Here is a 19,336-nt window from a genome sequence, read left to right as displayed (position 1 = left end):
TGGCAAGTTGATTCTTCACTGGCATTACAGTCTACTTCCTTGGGATTCAGGTCTATGTTGAAGACCAGCTGAGACATCCAGCTCCATGAACTGAACAGCTACTGGATTCGTGGCCCTTCCATTGGTAGACAGCCATTGTTGGACTAGCTGGACGACATCCTGTGAGCCATGCCAATAAACCCCTTTATAAGTATGCCTGTGTGTGTGTGTGTACATATACATATATATGTGTATATGACATATCTTATATAATAATCACACTCATTGTTGGACTAGCTAGACCACATCCTATAAGCTGTTCCAGTAAATCCCTTTATAAGTGTGTATGTACATATATATATATATATATATATATATGTGTGTGTGTGTGTGTGTGTATGACATATATAATAATCACAGTCATTGTTGGACTAGCTAGACCACATCCTATTAAGCTGTTTCAGTAAATCCCTTTATAAATTATATGTATATATATGTGTGTGTGTGTGTGTGTGTGTGTGTGTGTATGCTTCAAAGACACTCTGAGCATTTCCCCTCTCCCCCTGGTGTGTGTATATATATATATATATATATATATATATATATATATATACACATATATGCTTCAAAGACACTGAGCATCATTTCCCCTGTTTCGAGCCTTGTGCCTCCCCCTGGTATGCCTGAAGTGGTGGGGCAGCTGCAAACAACATCAAGGAACCATAGAGCTGTCACCCATGCTGCCTGTGCAGGACAGGTGATCCCTTTGGTCAGAGGTGGTTGGCTGTGGTCTTACCTGCCCAGAGAGGAAAGGATAAACACTTCCACTGCCGTGGATTCATTCAGAACTCAGCCTCCACCTTTGTGCCGTAGCCATGGCAGCTTCTCTGGACATGATAGGATTACACAGACACCAGAGAGATGTATGATGACAGAGACCATGTGATCTTGCCTGTGCTTTCTATTACAAACCTCTCAGAATATATGAGTTTTGTTTCTGTTTGAAAGTATACCTGAAGGCTACTTAGGCCTGATTTAATTATTGTATGATGACATAATTACAGCTGTAATTCCAGCCTCACTTGCTCTCAGCCGATATGTTTGTTAAAATGACAAAGTAACTCAGAATGTTTTTGAAGGGATTTTTTTTTGTGGGGGAGGGGAGGGAGTGGGTATAGGCTGTGATATATAATATAATGACTGTGACATTTCATTAGCAATGCTGATTCTGACTATAGTGAATAAATATTTTTACATGGATTACGCTAGGGTATGTAGATGTCAGTATTTCTTAGCTGGTGGAGTATATATGGGGAAGGGTGACAAGATTTTTGGTAATGGGTTTGCTTTGGATCTGGGTGTTCTAAGTCTGCCTCTCATTAGCCCTTGAGAGCAATTTCCTCTCCTGCCACCGTTGCCAGCTCATGAAGAGGCTTCCAACTGGTTGACAGTGAAACTTCCTAAACAAAGCACAGACCCTGAACAGAAACCACTCTCCCCAAGGCACCTGCCACATGGTGGTTTTGTGTGTTTTTTTTTTTCTTTCAAGAATAGCTTGAGAAAGCATTTTGTTAAAGGCTAATGACATGCTACCTGCCAGCCCAGTGCTTCCCATGTTCCTGTTTGATCACAGTGGCTTTAATGCATGATAGCTGCTTTTCTGGATATTTTAGAAGCATCAGTACCACCATAAGGTCAACAGACCCATGACTGAATCAGGATCTTATCCCTTTGGAATCAAGAAGCCCTGCTTCCTTTAAAGACTCCATCTGTTTGAGGTGAGCAGCCTACTGAGGCTCACATTTGGGTTTTCATGTTCTACTTTGGTCCTCTTTCCTTGCCAAGAAGGGAGCCACTCTGTATCTGGTTCTCCCTTAGAGTAGCCAGGCCCTTTGCACACCAAGCTGGGCTGAAGGGAGAGAAGCTTAATGGGGGGTGGGGGGGGTGTCGCTGTGCAGGATCTTGGTGTTCAATGAATGCATGGGCATTAAACACGTTCTGGAACAGAGAGTGCACACTCAGAGAGCTGGTCCAGTTTATTGGAGGGGGGCATATTTATGTCCCTGGAGAGGTGGCCAGGGTCTCTGGGGAAAAGTTTATGTAGCTGTGTACCATTGGCTAGGTCAGGGGTGTTGGAAGATGCTTCATCTGCATACTGAGGCTATAGTGTTGCGGGGGCAGGGAACCTCAAAAGGTTGAACAATGAGTGATACCTGATAACTGCCAGGATAATAAATTCTTATGAGAGTTGATGCCAGGTTGGGAGTGGGGATGGAGCCAACACCTGCCATCCTCATCTGAGGTATATCCAAGGTTGAAATGCCCTCAACCCTTCCTCCTGTGATCTTGGGCCATTACAGTCCCACAGATGAGTCCCCTAGAGAGAGGTGAATAAGTCAGACAGAGGTCTGGGTCTTCTTACAGGGTCCCTAGGTAGCTGTGGACCCACTATGGACTGAACATTCATGTTTGTGTAGAGATGGGCTTCCAAGGAAATAAGCAAGGTTAGAAGGGTTCCCGAGGGTAGCCTTGGATCCAACAAGACTCCTGGCCTGTACCAAAACAGACATAAACAAGAACCTGCTGTCTCTGAGAGTGCACAGAGCACACACACAAATGGTGACAGCCTGCAAGCCAGGAGAGAAGACCTCAGATTAAACCTCACTGGCTAGCACCTTGATTCTGGATTTGACCTTCAGAACTGTGAGACATTTTTGTTGTTTTAAATGCCCAGTGGGGTGATATTTTATTATGGCACTCCAAGGAGACTCATTAGGGCCCTCATATGTCCTCTGCAGTCACGGTACGCCTCATCCATTCTGCTGATATCTGCTACATATATCTAGATGGACTAAGTCCCAGAGCTGGAAGCTGCTGGTTGTTCTTGTTGGTGATGCTCTACATTTGTGGACATTTGTGGAGACCATGAACATATCCCTTGAGGCATGGGCTGTCTCCCAAAGACACCCACAGCCTTAGAGATCTAGTCCATAGTCTGTGATACAGAAAGCTCTTTGCTCACATTAACCCAATTAAAGCACCATCCTGTCCAGTCCACTAGAAAGGGGTTTTACCTCAGCTTACATCCTGGATCCTTTCTGTTCTTGGCATAAAGTGCCATAGCCCAGATCTTTAGACACAGCTTTCCTCTTAGGATTACTATTGCTGTGACAAAACACCATGAGCAAAGCAGTTTTAGGGGGAAAAAAGGCTTATTCTGCTGTGCTTCCATATCACAGCTCATTACCAAAGGAAGTCAGGACAGGAACCCAAGCAGGGCAGGAAACTGGAGGCAAACTGATGCAGAGAACATGGAGGGATGCTGCTTACTGTCTTTCTTCTTATGCCTTGCTCAGCCTGCTTTCTTATAGCACCTAGGACCACCAGCCCAGGGATGGCACACAATGAGCTGGGCCCTCACCCATCAATTACTAAGAAAATTCCCTACTGCCTTGCCTACAGCGGGATCTTACGGAGGTGTTTGCTCAACTGATAACTCTAGCTTGTGTCAAGTTGACATAAAATTAGGCAGGACAGGTCTTGAAAATCCATAGATTCAGGAGACGTTTTTGCCCCTTCTCTAGAAAGTTTGGCTTTCCAATCCGTTATTGCAAGTATATCACGAGAGTGGTCTTTGGGCCTCAGAGATACTCAGTATCCACCCCCTCCCTTTTTATGGGATTTTCTCAGTTCTTTACTTTTGGTGTCAAACCATGTCTTTGTAGGTAGCTAGCCCATATTCCCTGTACATTTAAAGTTCTGCCCATTTCTCATTCCCAGGAGGAAAGGGGAGGCAGGCTCTGGAGAGGCTGTCTGTTAGAACAGGGCCTGTAGGCGAAGTGATGGTTTCCAAAGTCAGATATGGATAGAATGCTAGGGTATATGTATATGTGTGTGTGTGTGTACATATATATGTATATGTATATATATGTATATATATGTGTGTGTGTGTATATATGTGTGTGTGTGTGTGTGTGTGTATATAGCACTTTTTAAATGCTCTTAGGTACCATCTTGTAAATAAGTTGCCATCCCTCAGGACAGGCTAGCATACACAGCAGCATTTTTACCAGCTCTGAGACTGGGAATCAGATAGTTGGAATGTTTAAGAGGCATGATGTACAAAACCTTTAAAATACCAGAATCCCAGATGGGTCTGGTGGCATTGCCCTATACTTTAAGTTACCAGGGAGACCAAAGCATTGATTTCAAGGCTCATCTAAGCAAATTGGTGAGACCTTGTTGCAAGAACTCTTGCCTAGCATACATGAGGCTCCAGGGTTTGATCACCAGTACTGAGGAAATACATATGCTTGCATCTCACTTAGCATGGTGGTACTGCTTTGAGCACCAAGGAATGTGTAATGGGCCTTTTCCTATCTAGACCTCATCCAGGACAGAGGCTCACTAGAACCATGGATGTCACCAGAAGCTAAGTAGATGCTTCTCGCTCTCTCTTCTATGAGCTCATCTCTGGATCATATGCGTGTGTGTGTGTGTACACACAAGTGTGTGTGCCTGTGTGTGTGCAGTGTTCCCTGAGTACTCACTGTCATATCTGAAATGCTAGAGTGGAGGGCAGGAATGACTGGCCCAGGTGGTCTCATGTTGGAAATCTGGGACAAAGATTGGAGCCATGTTTCTCTCCTTCCAGAACTGTGAACTCTCTGCAGTATCTTCTCCACTCTGGAAGATGTTAAGTATGCATAAAAATAGAAGACACTGATGTATTTGGGAATTTCTCTAAAATATTAAATAATTTCACTGATATTCCCCCAAAGACTTAAATTATGGAGCAATATGCCTCATATCCTCAAGTAAACAAACTTAGAAAACATCTGTCTTCATAGCATGCATTCTTACAGTGATGTGTAAGGTATCCCAGAATATGAGAGAATGAAGTAGATTTATCATGACATAGGGATTATACCATAATGCAGTGCTTCAACTGGAGTAAAGCATCCAGGGGAAGGGTTTCATCCTGATTCTCCCCAGGTACTAGCACCTATAGGTGTCAAAGCACCCCCCACTTTGATGCCACCTGCCATGAGGACTTAGTTAGTTATTCTGTGGCATCACAACTGCTTGTCATGACTCTTCCTGGCATCTCATTTTATCTGAGAAGGTCAACTTTGCTCAAAGCCAACATTGCTCAAGTTCTCTACCCAAAATCAAAGGCTGGGGAACAAACACCACAGAAACTGAGTAGTTTGGGTCCCATTAGAAGGCGAGGGGGGCTTCTTAGATGTACGTGTCAATCAACGCCATTCATGTGCTCACTCTTTACAGTAGAAACCTTGGCAATCGCTGTGTGAAAATCATGACCTGAGTGGACAGTGGGTAAGGAAAGAGGAAAGGAGTCATAATCTATAACTGACCCCAGAGAGCAGAAGGAAATTCCCAAACTCTGAGCTGTCCAGACTATACTGGTGAAAGAACTTTCAATGCAAGGTTTCAACTTTAGGTCACAAGGGCACTATATTAGGAAGACTCAATGCTCATAGATTTCTCTTTCTTCCATAGAATGCATTCTTTCCTCTAAATGCATATATTATTAATAGACCATCAAATATTCACTTCACCTAAAATGAATTATTCATGCCATAATCTATGCAGTGCACACATTGGTTTTCTCCAGGTACATCGCTGAAAATCTCATGTTGCCTTTTTCTTGTTGTCAGTGGGAAGAGACAATGCTACAGATGTTGATTTGTAATGAACAGGGAAGTTTATAACCACACAGTCAAGAGTGAGTGATTCTGTCCAGAAAGCCAGGTTTCAATCAATGATTGTTTTTGAAAGCTGAGAAAGCACAGAGACATGGTGTGGTGCATGTTCTTAGAATACCCCTTCCTTTGACTCCCTTTTCAATGTGAGATCTCATGCCAAGGGGCTACCACAAAGGATGCCCTTATGGCCAGTGTTCATGCCTGAGCACATAAGATGATCTGCTTGATAGTTGAGCCTGTGCTTACCAGTTTCCTGTTAGACCAACTGTTTGCCCACCAACATTATATTATCAGTTGCAGGAATTGAAGAAGTTGTCGCTACTTGAAGGGTCCACTATAGTTTAAATCTTGGAATCTGTTCAGAGAAGAGGCTTATTGAGTTTTGATCTGTCACAAACTCTAAGCTCTAGAGAAAATACATCTCCACTCATAGGCAAGGTACATTGTCCCAGGAGGGGCAGCTCCCACATGGGGTTGAATTCAATTAGTCAGCTCGTCCAAGAAGCACTAAGGTACAATTTAAGATATTGTTTCTGGAATTCCTATTGTCAGCTTTGCAAATGATTTTCAAATCATTGAGACTGTAAAGCATTTCTATTGGTCTTCATAAGAGTCAATAGCAAGCCCTATGTGTTGTTGTTTTTGTTTGTTTGTAACCCACTAAGTCCACTTAATGTCACCTGCTGGAGTGTTGACCAACCTCTCTGACTTGTACAGGTCTTGTACAGCTCACCATAGATGCTATGAGTTCTTCCTTGATGCCCTGTGTGAGGTATGCTTCAACACACCTGAGCAGTGAGTGCAGAGTAAAACAGGAAGTAGTGCATAGAATACATAACCCGTAAGAATACAGAAGGAAGTGTCCCACCTCCACCCAGGGCTCAGGAACACCAAAGAATAGATGGTGGAAAGACCAGAGTGCCCGATGATGGGGAAGAAATACAATTGATGTGGCCATTGTATCCAATGAACTCATGGCATCTATGGTGACTTATATAAGACCTGTACAAGTCAGTGAGGTTGGTCAACATTCCAGCAGGTGACATTAACTGGACTTAGTGGTTTATAAACAAAAATAACAAAGAACCAAATAAAGCAACAAAACAAAACAATCAAAAAAAAAAAAACCTCACCCAACCAAAGAAAGAAGGAAAGAAAGAATGCAAAAGGTAGGACTTGAACATAGGAGGAAAATGTTTTGGGAAGTTCAGGGGAGGAGAAGGGCTGGGAGTCATTGTATACATGAATGAAATTGTCAAAGAATAAACAAAAGATATTCAACAATAACAAAGAATATGGAAGGCAAACTTTGTATGAAAGTAACATTTTTACAAACAGAGCTGTGGTAGAAGGGAAGGAGCGACACTGAAAGGGAGGGAAGAAGAAGAATAGAAGGAAGATGACAGGAAGGGAGGAAAGGAGAGAGTGGGAACAAGGCAACGAATTCAGATCTGATTATGTAAAATGAACAATAGCTTCTTGTGCCCTGAAGCTCTCCAGTTACCAAAATGCTTAAGATACATTTTGTTGCCATGGCAATAGCGGACAAGCACATCAAACTACTAACCACTGAGCCATCTCTCTAGCCCCAAAGCCCTACATCAGATGATTCACACCAGCCTATAACTCCAGCTCCAGGGGATCTGACACCCTCTTCTGGCTTCTGAGAATACCAGCACATATGTGGTGCACATAAACTGATGCAGGCACACATGTACACATAAATAAAAATAATACAGCTTTAAAAAAAAAAAAAGAGGTAGAGCCTTTAGAAGACAATGAAACCTTGGAGTTCTCATGAATAGGATCAATGGCCTGATGGAGGAGGTCAGAGGAAGCTGTTAATTTTCCCATCACAGGATTAGCAGCAGGGAGCAGCATCTTTGAAGCAGGAGCAAACCATTCCCAGACACCTCATCTACAGGGGCCTTGAAGAACTTCCCAGACTCTGAAATGTGATAAATTCTTCTTATAAATTACCTCATTGAAACTCTTCTTAACAGGGAGAATGGGCCAACAGACACACTGCTAAATATCAAAGGGCATTGTAAACAAAATTAAGAAGGTAAATGAAAAATGGAACAAATATGTTAAAGCTAATGACACAGGGTGTGCTTATTGGTCAGGGTTTTCTAGAGAAACAGAATTGATAAAATACATGAATACACACACACACACACACACACACACACACACGCACACACACACGACTTATTAGAGTGGCTTACAGGCTGTGGTTCAGCTACTCCAACAATGGCTAAGTACCAAGAGTAAACCTAAGAATCCAGTAGTTGTTCAGCTCAACAGGCTGGATGTCTCAGCTGATCTTCAGCATATACATGAATCCAGAAGAAGTAGGCTCTAATGCCGGTGAGGAAATGGACTGGCCAGTGAGACCAAGCAAGCAAAGAATAAAAGCTTTCTTATTCCCTTTATATAGGCTACCAGTAAAAGATGCGGCTCAGATAAAGACGGATCTTCCCACTTCAAATGATTTAAGAAAAAACCCTCAGGAAGGAAGGATTGTCAGAGGCAGAGGGTTCAAGGATACCACAAGTAAGTGTCCCATAGAGCCAACTGACTAGGGCTCATGGGGGTTCACAGAGACCAAAGCAACAATCAGGGCACCTGTATGGGTCTGACCTAAGTTCTCTGAATATATGTTATGGTTGTATAGTTCTGTGTTCTTGTGTGATTCCTAACAGTGGAAGTGGGGGCAGTGTCTGACTCTCTTGCCTGCTTTTAGGACCCCTTTCCCCCTACAGGGTTGCCTCATTCAGCCTTAATATGAGGGGATGTGCTTAGTCTTATTTGTTACTTGATAATGTTCAGTTGGTATTCCTAGGAGCCCTGCCCTTGTCTGAAGGGAAATGGAGGAGGAATGGATCTGGGAAAGAGAGGAGATGGGGAGGGACTGGGAATAGAGGAGGGAGGAGAAACTATGGTTAGGATGTAATATAGGAGAGAAAAATAAATAAATAAAAATAATAAAAAACTCACAGGTTTACCCAGCTGATTGAGTTTTAGTTAATTCCAGATGTAGTCAAGTCGACAACCAAAAGTAACCACCATACAGGGTTAACTCTTTTATAAAGCCTTGATATAGCTCTATTAAAAAAAAAATCCTAATAGAAAAATTGCCAAAGGACCTGACCAGGCCCTTCACAGAAAAAGCAAAACAAGATGACAAACAGACAAAAATGCTACATGCCACCAATTTTGGATATTAAATAAGGAAATATATAAACCTATCAAGACACACCCCCTCCACTTGTGTATTGTGAGGGTATATGTGTGTGTGTGTGTGTGTGTATGTGTACGTGTAGAGGCCAGAGATCAAACTCAGATACTGTTCTTCAGCAGCCATCAACCTTGATTTTCTGAGCCAGTCTCTAATCATCTTGAACTTGACTCAGCTATGTTGGCTTTCCAGTGAGCCCCGGGGATCTCTTTCTCTGACTTCCCAGAACTGGTATTTTATGAAGGGTGGACCCATGCATCACCATACCTAGCTTTTTTTCTATGGGTTCAAACTCAAGAACTCATGCTGCAAGGCATCCTGTTTTACATGACCTATCTTCTTTCCAGCTTTCTATGTCTTACTTCTTCTCTGGCTTACCTTCACTGTGGAAGGAAGCTGGTCTAGAGTGTTGGACAGAGGGACTACCACAGTGAATCCCAGGCTACCTGAAGCTGAATAAAGAACCAGAACTCAAAGCAGGACAGAAAAGCTGGGGGCAAAGGGAGATTGCAGAGAGGAGGCATGCAGATGGTAGTCCATAGGCCATTCAGAACCTGTGGTGTGTCATTACTACAGGCCCTGAGTTCTCCAAGCCTACAATAAGCCCACAGCCTCATCAGAGCTGCTGTGAGCCAGGCTCTGTTTCTAGCAACTTCGAAAAGCATCATGGGAAGCCAGAGATATGGAACCCAAGCAGGCTGCTCTGCGGTCTGTTTTTGGCCTTTCACACTGGGTTGGACAGCAACCCACCACTCCCAGGAAGGGTATCCGTCATGATGTGACTGAAGATGTGTGTCCAGGGAGATTTAAGGAAATGTTATTTTTATCTGTGAAAAATTAGAAACAACTTAAAAGATCCTCAGGAAGGAAATTGTTTATATCCATGGGATTATGGGCAAAGGTCACAGCAATGTATTTATATTACACTGATGTTGCAAAGCCATCTGCTGAGAATGTTAAATAAATAAATGGTAGTAAATGATGTAGTTTATACAAAACCATAGAAATAGGGGCTATAGACATGGCTCAGTAATTAAGACCATAGATTGCTCTTCCACATGACCCATGGTTGGTTTCTAACACTTACATGGTAACTCACAACAATCTTTAACTCCAATTCCAGGGGATATGATGCCTTCTTCTGGTTTCTGTAGGCACCAGGCACATACATGGCGTAGGCAAAAGCCCTTGTACATATAAAATTTTAAAAATAATTTTAAAAATGGGCATATTATTTTTTCATCAAATATCTCATTTGTGGACTTATAAGAATAACTTCAGTTTATAACATCTGTTAGGTCCAGCATTTCTCTGTTTAGTTTTTGTCTGGATGACCCATCCCATTGGTGAGTGAGACACTATTACCGTGTAAGGATCAATATGTAATTTAAGCTGTAGTATTGTTTCTTTTATAAACTTGGGTACCCCTGTGTTTAGGGCATAGATGTTAAGAATTAAAATGTAATCTTGGTGGATTTTTCTTCTTTGATAAATATGTATTGTCCTTTTCTATCTCTTTTAGTTTGATGTCTATTTTGTTAAATTTTAAATGGCTATACCAGCTTGCTTCTTAGGTCCATTTACTTGGAATATCTGTTACCCTGAGGTGATGTCTATCCTTGATGTTGAGGTATGTCTCTTGGCTGCAACAAAAGAATGGATCCTGTGTTTGCATAATTGTTTGTTTTGTATTCTTATCCATTCTGGCAGTCTATGTCTTTTTTTTAACTAGGGTACTGAGTCCACTGATATTGTGAGATATCAATCAATGACAAATGATTGTTAGTCCCTGGTATTGTGTTGGTGTTGTTGCTGTCATTGGTGTTGTTGTTCGTGGTGGTGGTGTGTGTGTTTCCTTTCTATTGACTTTGCTGGTCTGAAATTGTTTATTCCTTGTGTTTTCATGAGTATTGTTAACCTTCATTGGTTGGAGTTTTCCTTCTAACCCCTCTGTAGGGCTGGATTTGTAGATAGATATGGTTTAAATCTGTCTCTATCGTGGAATATCTTATTTTCTCCGTCTGTGGTAATTGAAACTTTTGCCAGGAATAGTAGTCTGGGCTGGCATTTGTGGTCTCTTAGAGTCTGCAGGACATTTGTCCTTGCCCTTCTGGCTTTTGGAGTCTCCATTGAGGACTCAGGTATAATTCGAATGATCTTTTCTTATTTGTTACTTGATCTTTTCCTCTTGACACTTCTGATTTTATTTCTTTGTTTTATATGTTTAAAGTGTTGATTATTATGTGATGGCTTTCCCTCTCTGGTCCACTCTATTCGGTGTTTTGTGTGTTTCTTGTACCTCTATAGGCATCTTCTTCTTTAGGTTAGGAAATTTTTCTTCTATGATTTTGTTGAAAATATTTTCTGGGTCTTTGAGCTGGAATTCTTCTCTTTCCTCTATTCCCATTAGTCTTAGGTCTTAGGTTTGATGTGTTTATAACGTCTCACATTTCCTGGATGTTTTGTGTCAGGAGAGTTCATATTTAGCATTTACTTTGACTGATCCACCTCTTCTATCATATCTTCAGTGCCTAAGATTCTCTCTTCCATCTCTTGTATTCTATTGATGAAGCTTGCCTCTGTAGGTTCTAAATTTTTCACTTCCAGAATTCGCTCCTTTTTTGTTTTCTGTATTGATTCTGCTTCTATTTCCAGATCCTGAACAAATTTATTAATCTCTTCCCACTGTTTATGTTTTCTTGGATTTATTCAAGGGGCTTATTTATTTTTTAAGGACATTTTTCTGTTCGTATAGTTGGTTTTAAGATATTTCTTGTGTCTTCAGCTGTTAGAATATTCAGGGCCTGCTGTGGTAGGACAGCTGGGGATGGAGGATGCCAGGAGAACAAAACTCTCTGAATCAACTAAGCAAGGTGAATATAAAACTAACCCCTTCTAACCCCTTTAAGAGACTAAGCGGCAAGCAGAGGGCCTACATGGGTCTGTACCAGGTCTATTATAGCTTTTCGCTTAATGTTTTCATGGGATTCCTAAGAATGAGAATGTGTGCCTTTTTCCTGCTCTTAGATTTTTTTTCCTTCTGTTGGACTGCCATGTCCAACTTTGATATGATAGTTTTTTCTTCATCTTATTATATTTTACTTTGTCATATTTGGTTATTATCTCTTAGAAACTTACTCTTTTCTAATGAGAAACAGAAAGGGAGTGTATCCAGAGGGTGGGTGATGGGGTAGGAGCTAAGAAGAGTAGAGGGAGGGGAAACCCTAGTCAGGATGTAGTGTATGAGAAAATTAATCTACTTTCAACAAAACAGAAAACAAGAATAACTTCACACATTGTTAATATTTTGCTACATGTGTTTTATCATTCATTGTTTACACACACATAGTTCATCTTTCATGACTATATAAAACAATCATTTACATTATATATGCATACTATATTTTTGCATGATATTGATTCATAGCACACTTAAATTCTATGTAATATATAAGACATACATATATTTGCGTCTTTTTTTAGATTTATTATCAGTGTTAATTTGTGTGGAGCTTCGTGAATGTGAATGGAAGTGTCCAAAAAGGCTAGAGAGGGCCTCCAATGCCCTGGAGCTGGAACGAACAGGCATGGGTGTTATGAATGGAAGATGCTCCTCTGAAAGAGTATTACTACCCCTGAACAGATGAGCCATCTTGCCAGCCCCCACATATACATATAAGCAGTGAGATATATGTGTAATAATCTTTGTGTTGTATAAATTATATACATTATATTTCTTAAATATTTGGGAGTAATTTATAGAAATTACATTCTCCCAGTCCTCATATCTAAAACCTTTTTTATAAGGTATTTTTATTCTCTTCTTTCACTTTGTATTTTTCCAAACTGTCTACCTTTGTAGTTATATACAAATAATGATTTATGTTCATTGAGGAAGTAAACCCCACTGTGAAGTCTCTCAACCTTTTACAGTAACAGTCAAATTATTAGCTATATAATGAGATAATACAATCCTTTTGAAGCCAATTTAAGAACACATATATGTAACATTTACATTTTTACACCTGTTTTGTACTCAGACATATAGACTGAAAAACAATCCTAAATTTTTAAAAGTGCATTGTGTGCAAAAGGTGGGTCTTGGGTGGGTTTAGCAGAAGTTGTGTTACAACAATAAATGACCTCAAAGGGTGATAGGTGAGCCAGCTTTCTTCCCTAGTACACAGGGGGGCCAGGCTGTCCTTTTTGAGCCGATGGAGCCTATGAACACAAGGTACAAAATCAGCCTGATCATATAGTCCTGGGGTGGTGGTGGAAGGCCGTCTGAGACGTGATGTAGTTGGTCGCTTCTATCTAAGGGAGAAGGGAGGTTCCTACAACCATAGCTGCTACATGAAAAGAGCATTAAAAATAGGGATATTCTCAATGCCAAATGCAGAATCATAGCAGTAGAGAGACCCCAGAGACATCTCCCTCCCTAAATTCAAATAGGAAAGATTTAAACTGGCAAAACCTTGCCAGGATTTGCAAGCCATCTCTGCATATCATGCCATGGTGTCAACCCCCCCCCCCACACACACACACCGGAGGTGAGCCCAGAGAAGGCAGAGACAAGCTCCCTGGGAACAAAACTCTAAATGCACTTATTAACTTTCAAATCCTCTTCTCTTGTACCGAATGAGATCTGCCAGGAAGTGACATTTTAGAGATTCCAGTCGTGCGGGAGTAACAAAGACAACCATTATGTTGGAAAGAGCAGCTGTGCTTTGATGTCTTAAAGGGCAGCAGACAGAGTGCCCAGGTGGAATTGGGGTGGGATTAGAGGGTGCAGATCAAGCTAGAGGCTGAGAGAAAGAACTCTCCAGTTTTGGGCTAGGGTATGGAGAACTGTGGCCCCAGAGAAAGCCAGGCATACTGGCAGCCTCCTGGTGGCATAACATGGCTCAACCCCCAATCTGGATTCCAAAGTAGGAATTGTCTAATTGTTTCTGGATATACAGTTCTTGAATAAATGTGAGCAGAGAGGGCCCAGGCTGTCCCTATCTGCTGTGTGGGAACGAGCTAGAAAAAATGGACTCCAGGGGCGAACTGTGGCCATCCTGGAAGAGATGGGCTCAGTGGGACTGCTCAGAGAACTGGCAGAGAGGGGCATTTGTGTTCACTGGGTCTCAGGGGATGAAAACAAAATCCCAGTCCAACTGTCTCTTGCCCATTGGAACAGCTGCTGAGAGTTTAAGTTTTAAAAGAAAACCAAGAGCACAAAGCCCCCTGTGGCTTGGAGTCCATTGTGTGCAGTTGGCATGTGGACTTCTTCTGTCTGTCTGTTTTAGAAGGCTCACTTAAGAGTTGGTGATAATGAAATGGGCATTTTCTGTGCCAGCCAATTTCCATCTGTGGCAGGTGGTTGTAGAAGGTCACAGTGCTCTCCATATTTGTGTGAAGGCATCAGGGACTATGTTGCCCTTACAGGAGACTATAGGGACCATTGTCCTTACCTTGTGCTTTCTGGTATTGGAAGCTGCTCACTCTTGTCTGTCGTGATGGTTGGCCACATCATTCAGAGGGAAGTCCTCGGTCAGTTTTTAATTTCTTTTCACTGAAGGCAACTGCCAAACCCAGATAAGAGGACAACTTTTTGAAAGCTGCTCTCTAGTTACTTCTGGGAGGATGAACCTATCCTGCCTCTGCTCTGGCTAAGGAACAGCCAAGTGGGAGCGCTAGAACCAGTGTGTCTTAGCTCATGCCCCCTCCTGCCAGAACAGCCACCCTAGTCTCCAGGATGCTAACCACCCACCATCTCCTCTAGCACTTGATTACTGGCTCTTGCCAGCTTCCCAGACCCTGTGTGACCCTGTGTGTGACCTTCATGTATGTATCTCTACCATATGATTAAAATTTTATTTTTTAAGGGATGGGGGGGAAAAAAAATCTACTGGCTTGGAAAGCTGTCCAGGTCTATTCTACATAAGCAAATGAAATCAGTGATAAAAAGCAAAAACAGAAACAAGAACCCACCAAGGCTGGACATGGTGGCTTATGCCTATAATCCCAGCACTTGGGAAGGGGAAGAAGACGCCTCAAGGTCAAAGTCTGCCTGATTCACATTGTGAGAAGACCCTGTCTCTAAACAAAACAACAACACAATAATAAATAAATAATTTTAAAACCCCAGTTCCTCTAGGGTACCTAAATAGAGTTTGGTTTTCACATATGAACTCCCATGTGATAGCACATGGTACAAGATACATAAGCAGGTTTTCTTTATGCCTGCAGGACATTTTTAAAAGGTTTTGTTCTAAACCTTTATTCTGTTGTTTACTGCAGCAATTTACAGATTGTCACACAATAAAACCTCACAGATTGAAAACAATATTGTACTATCGCTCAGAAGCCTGGCCTGGCCTCCCTAGGTGAAACTTTTGGTGTCAGGAGAAGCAGGTCTATATTTCCTTCTACAGCTCAGGGATGGACCCACACTGGACTGCATTTGATGTTGTTCGAAGAATCTATCTTTTGTGCTTTGGGTCCCTGTTGTCTCTATATCCTCATCAGTGTCAGTTGAAGGACATGAGCCATTGGCCCATGCCTCCCTTCTCTCTATGCAAGGCCCACAATCTGGGTCAAGGGGTGTTAAGAATTAATTTTGTCTGTCAACCTGACAGGACTCAGAATCACCATGGAGCAAACCTCTGGGCACGTCTATGGTATCTCTATGGGAGTTTTTAGATTAGGCTTAGTGAGTTAATGCTAACTGTGGTGGCACTACCCAGTGTACTGGGGTCACCGACTAAGTAAAACAAAGAAAGCATCTCTCTCTGCCTCCTGACAGTGGATGCAATGTGACCAGCTGCCTTAGACTTCTTCAGCCATGCTTTTCCTCACCATGATGGACTGAACCCTCAAACTGTAAGACAACAAACCCTTCCTCCCTTCCTTCCTTAAGAGGCGATGCTGCAACAAGACGAGTTTCCAACACAGACCCAACTCCCGCCTACAGCAAGCACTTAAGTCTTAATACATTTTAAAATCCCATTGAAAATGAGTCAGCTTTAGCAGGGGAATGTGTCCCTGTTACCTAGCAGTCTTGGCTACTCAGGTTCCTCACATCCAGTTTTGTTAGAAACTCCTACTCCTTGCAGATCTTTACCATTCAGTTCCAAATGGGATGGGGGAAAAAAGAAAAGAAAAAAGAAAAAAGGGAAAAAAAGTATTGTAGTTTTGTTCTACAGAATGATCTTTCCTTTTCACGATTTGCAAAGTCATGCCTGCTTTTCTACATTGCTGTATCTTCCTACCCTTGTGCTCTGTGGGTAAGTGATGGCACCTCCCATGGAGAGGTAATGTCCTGTACTCTCTGCCCATCTCCTCCTGGTTGACCGTGGGATTATCTCTGAATGGTGGCTATGAGGCCATTTGATGCCGGTGGATGAAAAGGGGAGGTCACCTCATGACTTGCTTGTATCTCCTGCTTATTTGCATTCCAGAGGCCAACTGGAGCCCACTCTTCTGGGATGTCCCAGAATGAAAGAAATATAGACAGCCATCCCAGATCAAGTCCTTAGACTTAGTGACCTGCCACTTACCTGAAAGGTGAATGTGGCCTCACTCCTGCCCAACCTGACTATCAGCTAACCCACAAGAGCCACCAAGCCACTTTAGACTCAAAGTGCAGCCGTAATGACTCACTCAACCCTGAAAATGATGTCTCTCATTTTGTTTGTTTGCTTGCTTTTGTTTTTTAAGACAGGGTTTCTCTGTGTAGACATACCTGGCTGTCCTGGAACTTCCTCTGTAGAGCCGGCTACTCTCAAACTCACAGAAATTCACCTGCTTCCGCCTCCCTAGGGCTGGGATTAAAGGTTGTGTTGTGACACCATACCCAGCTGATGTCTCTCAGTTTAAGCCATTCAGTTTCTAAGTGGCTTAGTACACAGTAAAAGCTAGCCAATTATATATATATATACACACACACACAAAGACTTTGTCACTGTAGAAATTTTAATATGAAACAAAAGTTGCTCAAAATTCCGTCAACCCAAAATAACAAGTGTGAATATTTTGCTGCTTTTTCTATGATTTTTATAGACATTCATTCAGCTGGAGGGGGCAAGGGAAGAAGGGAGGAGACATGAGAGAGAGACAGAGATAGACAGACAGACAAAGACAGAGAGAGAATGACAATCCACACAAAACTTCTACACTATTTTGTTTAAGTCTTGCTTCTTTTCCTTCTTGATCAGTATGATTTTTTTTGTCACTATTTCAGGAGACTTGACTTGGTTACATCATTCCAACATTTACCTAATAGTTACTTTATTAAATAATGTCACCTGTACAAACTTCTTCATCCATGTCTGTGCTTATGAATTCAGGCACTGTCAGTTTGCTTACAAGGATTTAAAATAAACAAGTGAGCCTTTATTGGCAATCCTATGTTGCCCAAACTTTGCTGAGTAATTGACACGGGCTTCAGCTTTGGGTGGTCCAGTTTGGCCTTGGAAACAGGAAGCTGCCTTTGCTAGCTTCAGCTTCCTGTGAATGCAAGCTTTCCTTTGCAGCAGGACAGGAAATGGCTGAGCAGACAGGAAAAACTTCTCAGCAACATTGCTCCTGAATGGCGCCCACACTAGGCCTGTGTTTCCTTCTTGTGTGTCTGACCTGCTCCCTTCATGTCTTGCTCCTGTAGGTTTTGGTTGGAACTGCATAGGCAAGAGAAAGCCTCTTGCATAGATCTTCTCCTAGGCTGAGGGTCTGCTTGGAGGGCCAGAACCTCTGAGGGGACAAATAAACCAATGGGAAGTCCAGGGTTCCCTTTCACTTCTCCAAAGTACAGCGTTCAGGATGTATACCCAGCTCTTTGGAGCACTCCATTTTCAATCCCCCTTACCGCAACTGTCTTTAGCCCCAAATCAGACACCTGTCACTCCATTTCCTCCACTCCAGCTGTCTCTCTACTGTGTATAGAGTAAACATGAATATATTCAATATAATACAGCTCACTATCAGACGACCATCAGGCTCTGCCAAGGTTCCCTGGTATACAGCTCAGAGAAGATGGAGATGAGAGCCATAGTGCTAGGGGCCAGGGACAGAAGCTAGGGATGTTTGTTCAGTAGCATACATATGATCATCGTAGGGACAACATAAAGGTAAAAGGTCTAGGAAGAAGTATAGAAAACTCATCAGGATCTAGACCAGCGCAGTAAAACGCACCAATAATGTATGCATCTATACTCTGCTTGATATGACTTGAAGATGCCTGCAGTGAGGGGAGTGGGAGGTGGCTCAGTAGATAAAGAACTTGCTACACAAGCCTGAGGACCCAAGTTCAGGTCCCCAACACCCACATAAAGCCAGATGCAGTCACTCAGGTTGATGATCCCAGCATTACCACTGAGAGATAGGAGGCATAGGCGGTAATCCCTGGAAGCTGGTGGGAGAGCTAGGCTGAGGGTTGCAGCAGTGAAGAAGATTGTCTCAGATAAGATAGAAAGTGAGAACTAACCCTCATTTGTCCTCTGACATCCATACATGTACCATGACTCATGTGCACCTGCATTTGCACATATAAGCATACACGCGTGTGCATACACACACACATAGACAAAGATTTTAAAAGTCCCTGGTATATCCCTCCAGCACATTCTTTCAGCACTCGATGTCTTTTTTTTTTTCATTATTATTATTCCACAGCAGCCTCTGCATCAAGAAACACTCATAAATTGCTCACAACCCAGGCTGCAGATGTCTGTCCACCAGCGTAATCATTTTGCAGAAGTTCAGGGAAAGCCAAATATTTGCCTGAAAGATGGGCTTTTCGGTTTAATTGCTGCTGGTTACAATTATCTACATAGATACCGTGGTTATTTTAACCTGGCAGTGAATTCTCAATCCCCCATTACACAGATGTCAATCTTTTTGTAGACATGTCTATTAGAGAAAATCAAAATAGCTTCTCCAGGATGATTCTCCTCTTGGCACGTGCACTTGGACTCTGAGGTCACTGCTGGGGAAATCCTGAGGCAGAAGCAGAGCTGGGCAGGCATAGCATGAACATCCATCAAGCTTTCACCAGGGATGCTCTTGGTCTGGGCAAGTGTTGAAAAACAAAGTAAGTTCAATTAGCTGTGATCCTGGAACAATGGTGAGCAGAAGGGACAAGACGAACACGCCAGAGCAGACCAGCATTGGCTCTGTCTGAGTGTAGGTGCCACGCAGGGTACTCATCCAGGCAGCCAGCCTTCTTCTTTGTTTATTTTCCTGGTGTTTGGGAGGGTCTCAGAATTCCAGACCAAATTCTCCTGTATATTACAGCTATGAAAACAGGACCGAGTTAGGGAAGCAGAAACCGGCCAGAGTAGGGCCACAGGCCTCATCCAGCCGGATCAGCACCGGGGTAGCTAGAGCACAGGGTCGGCTGACACCC

Source organism: Mus caroli, chromosome 7 (assembly GCF_900094665.2).
Source record: "Mus caroli chromosome 7, CAROLI_EIJ_v1.1, whole genome shotgun sequence".
NCBI lineage: Eukaryota > Metazoa > Chordata > Mammalia > Rodentia > Muridae > Mus > Mus caroli.
The sequence above is the reverse complement of the archived record's forward strand: the minus strand, read 5'-3'. Positions refer to the sequence as shown.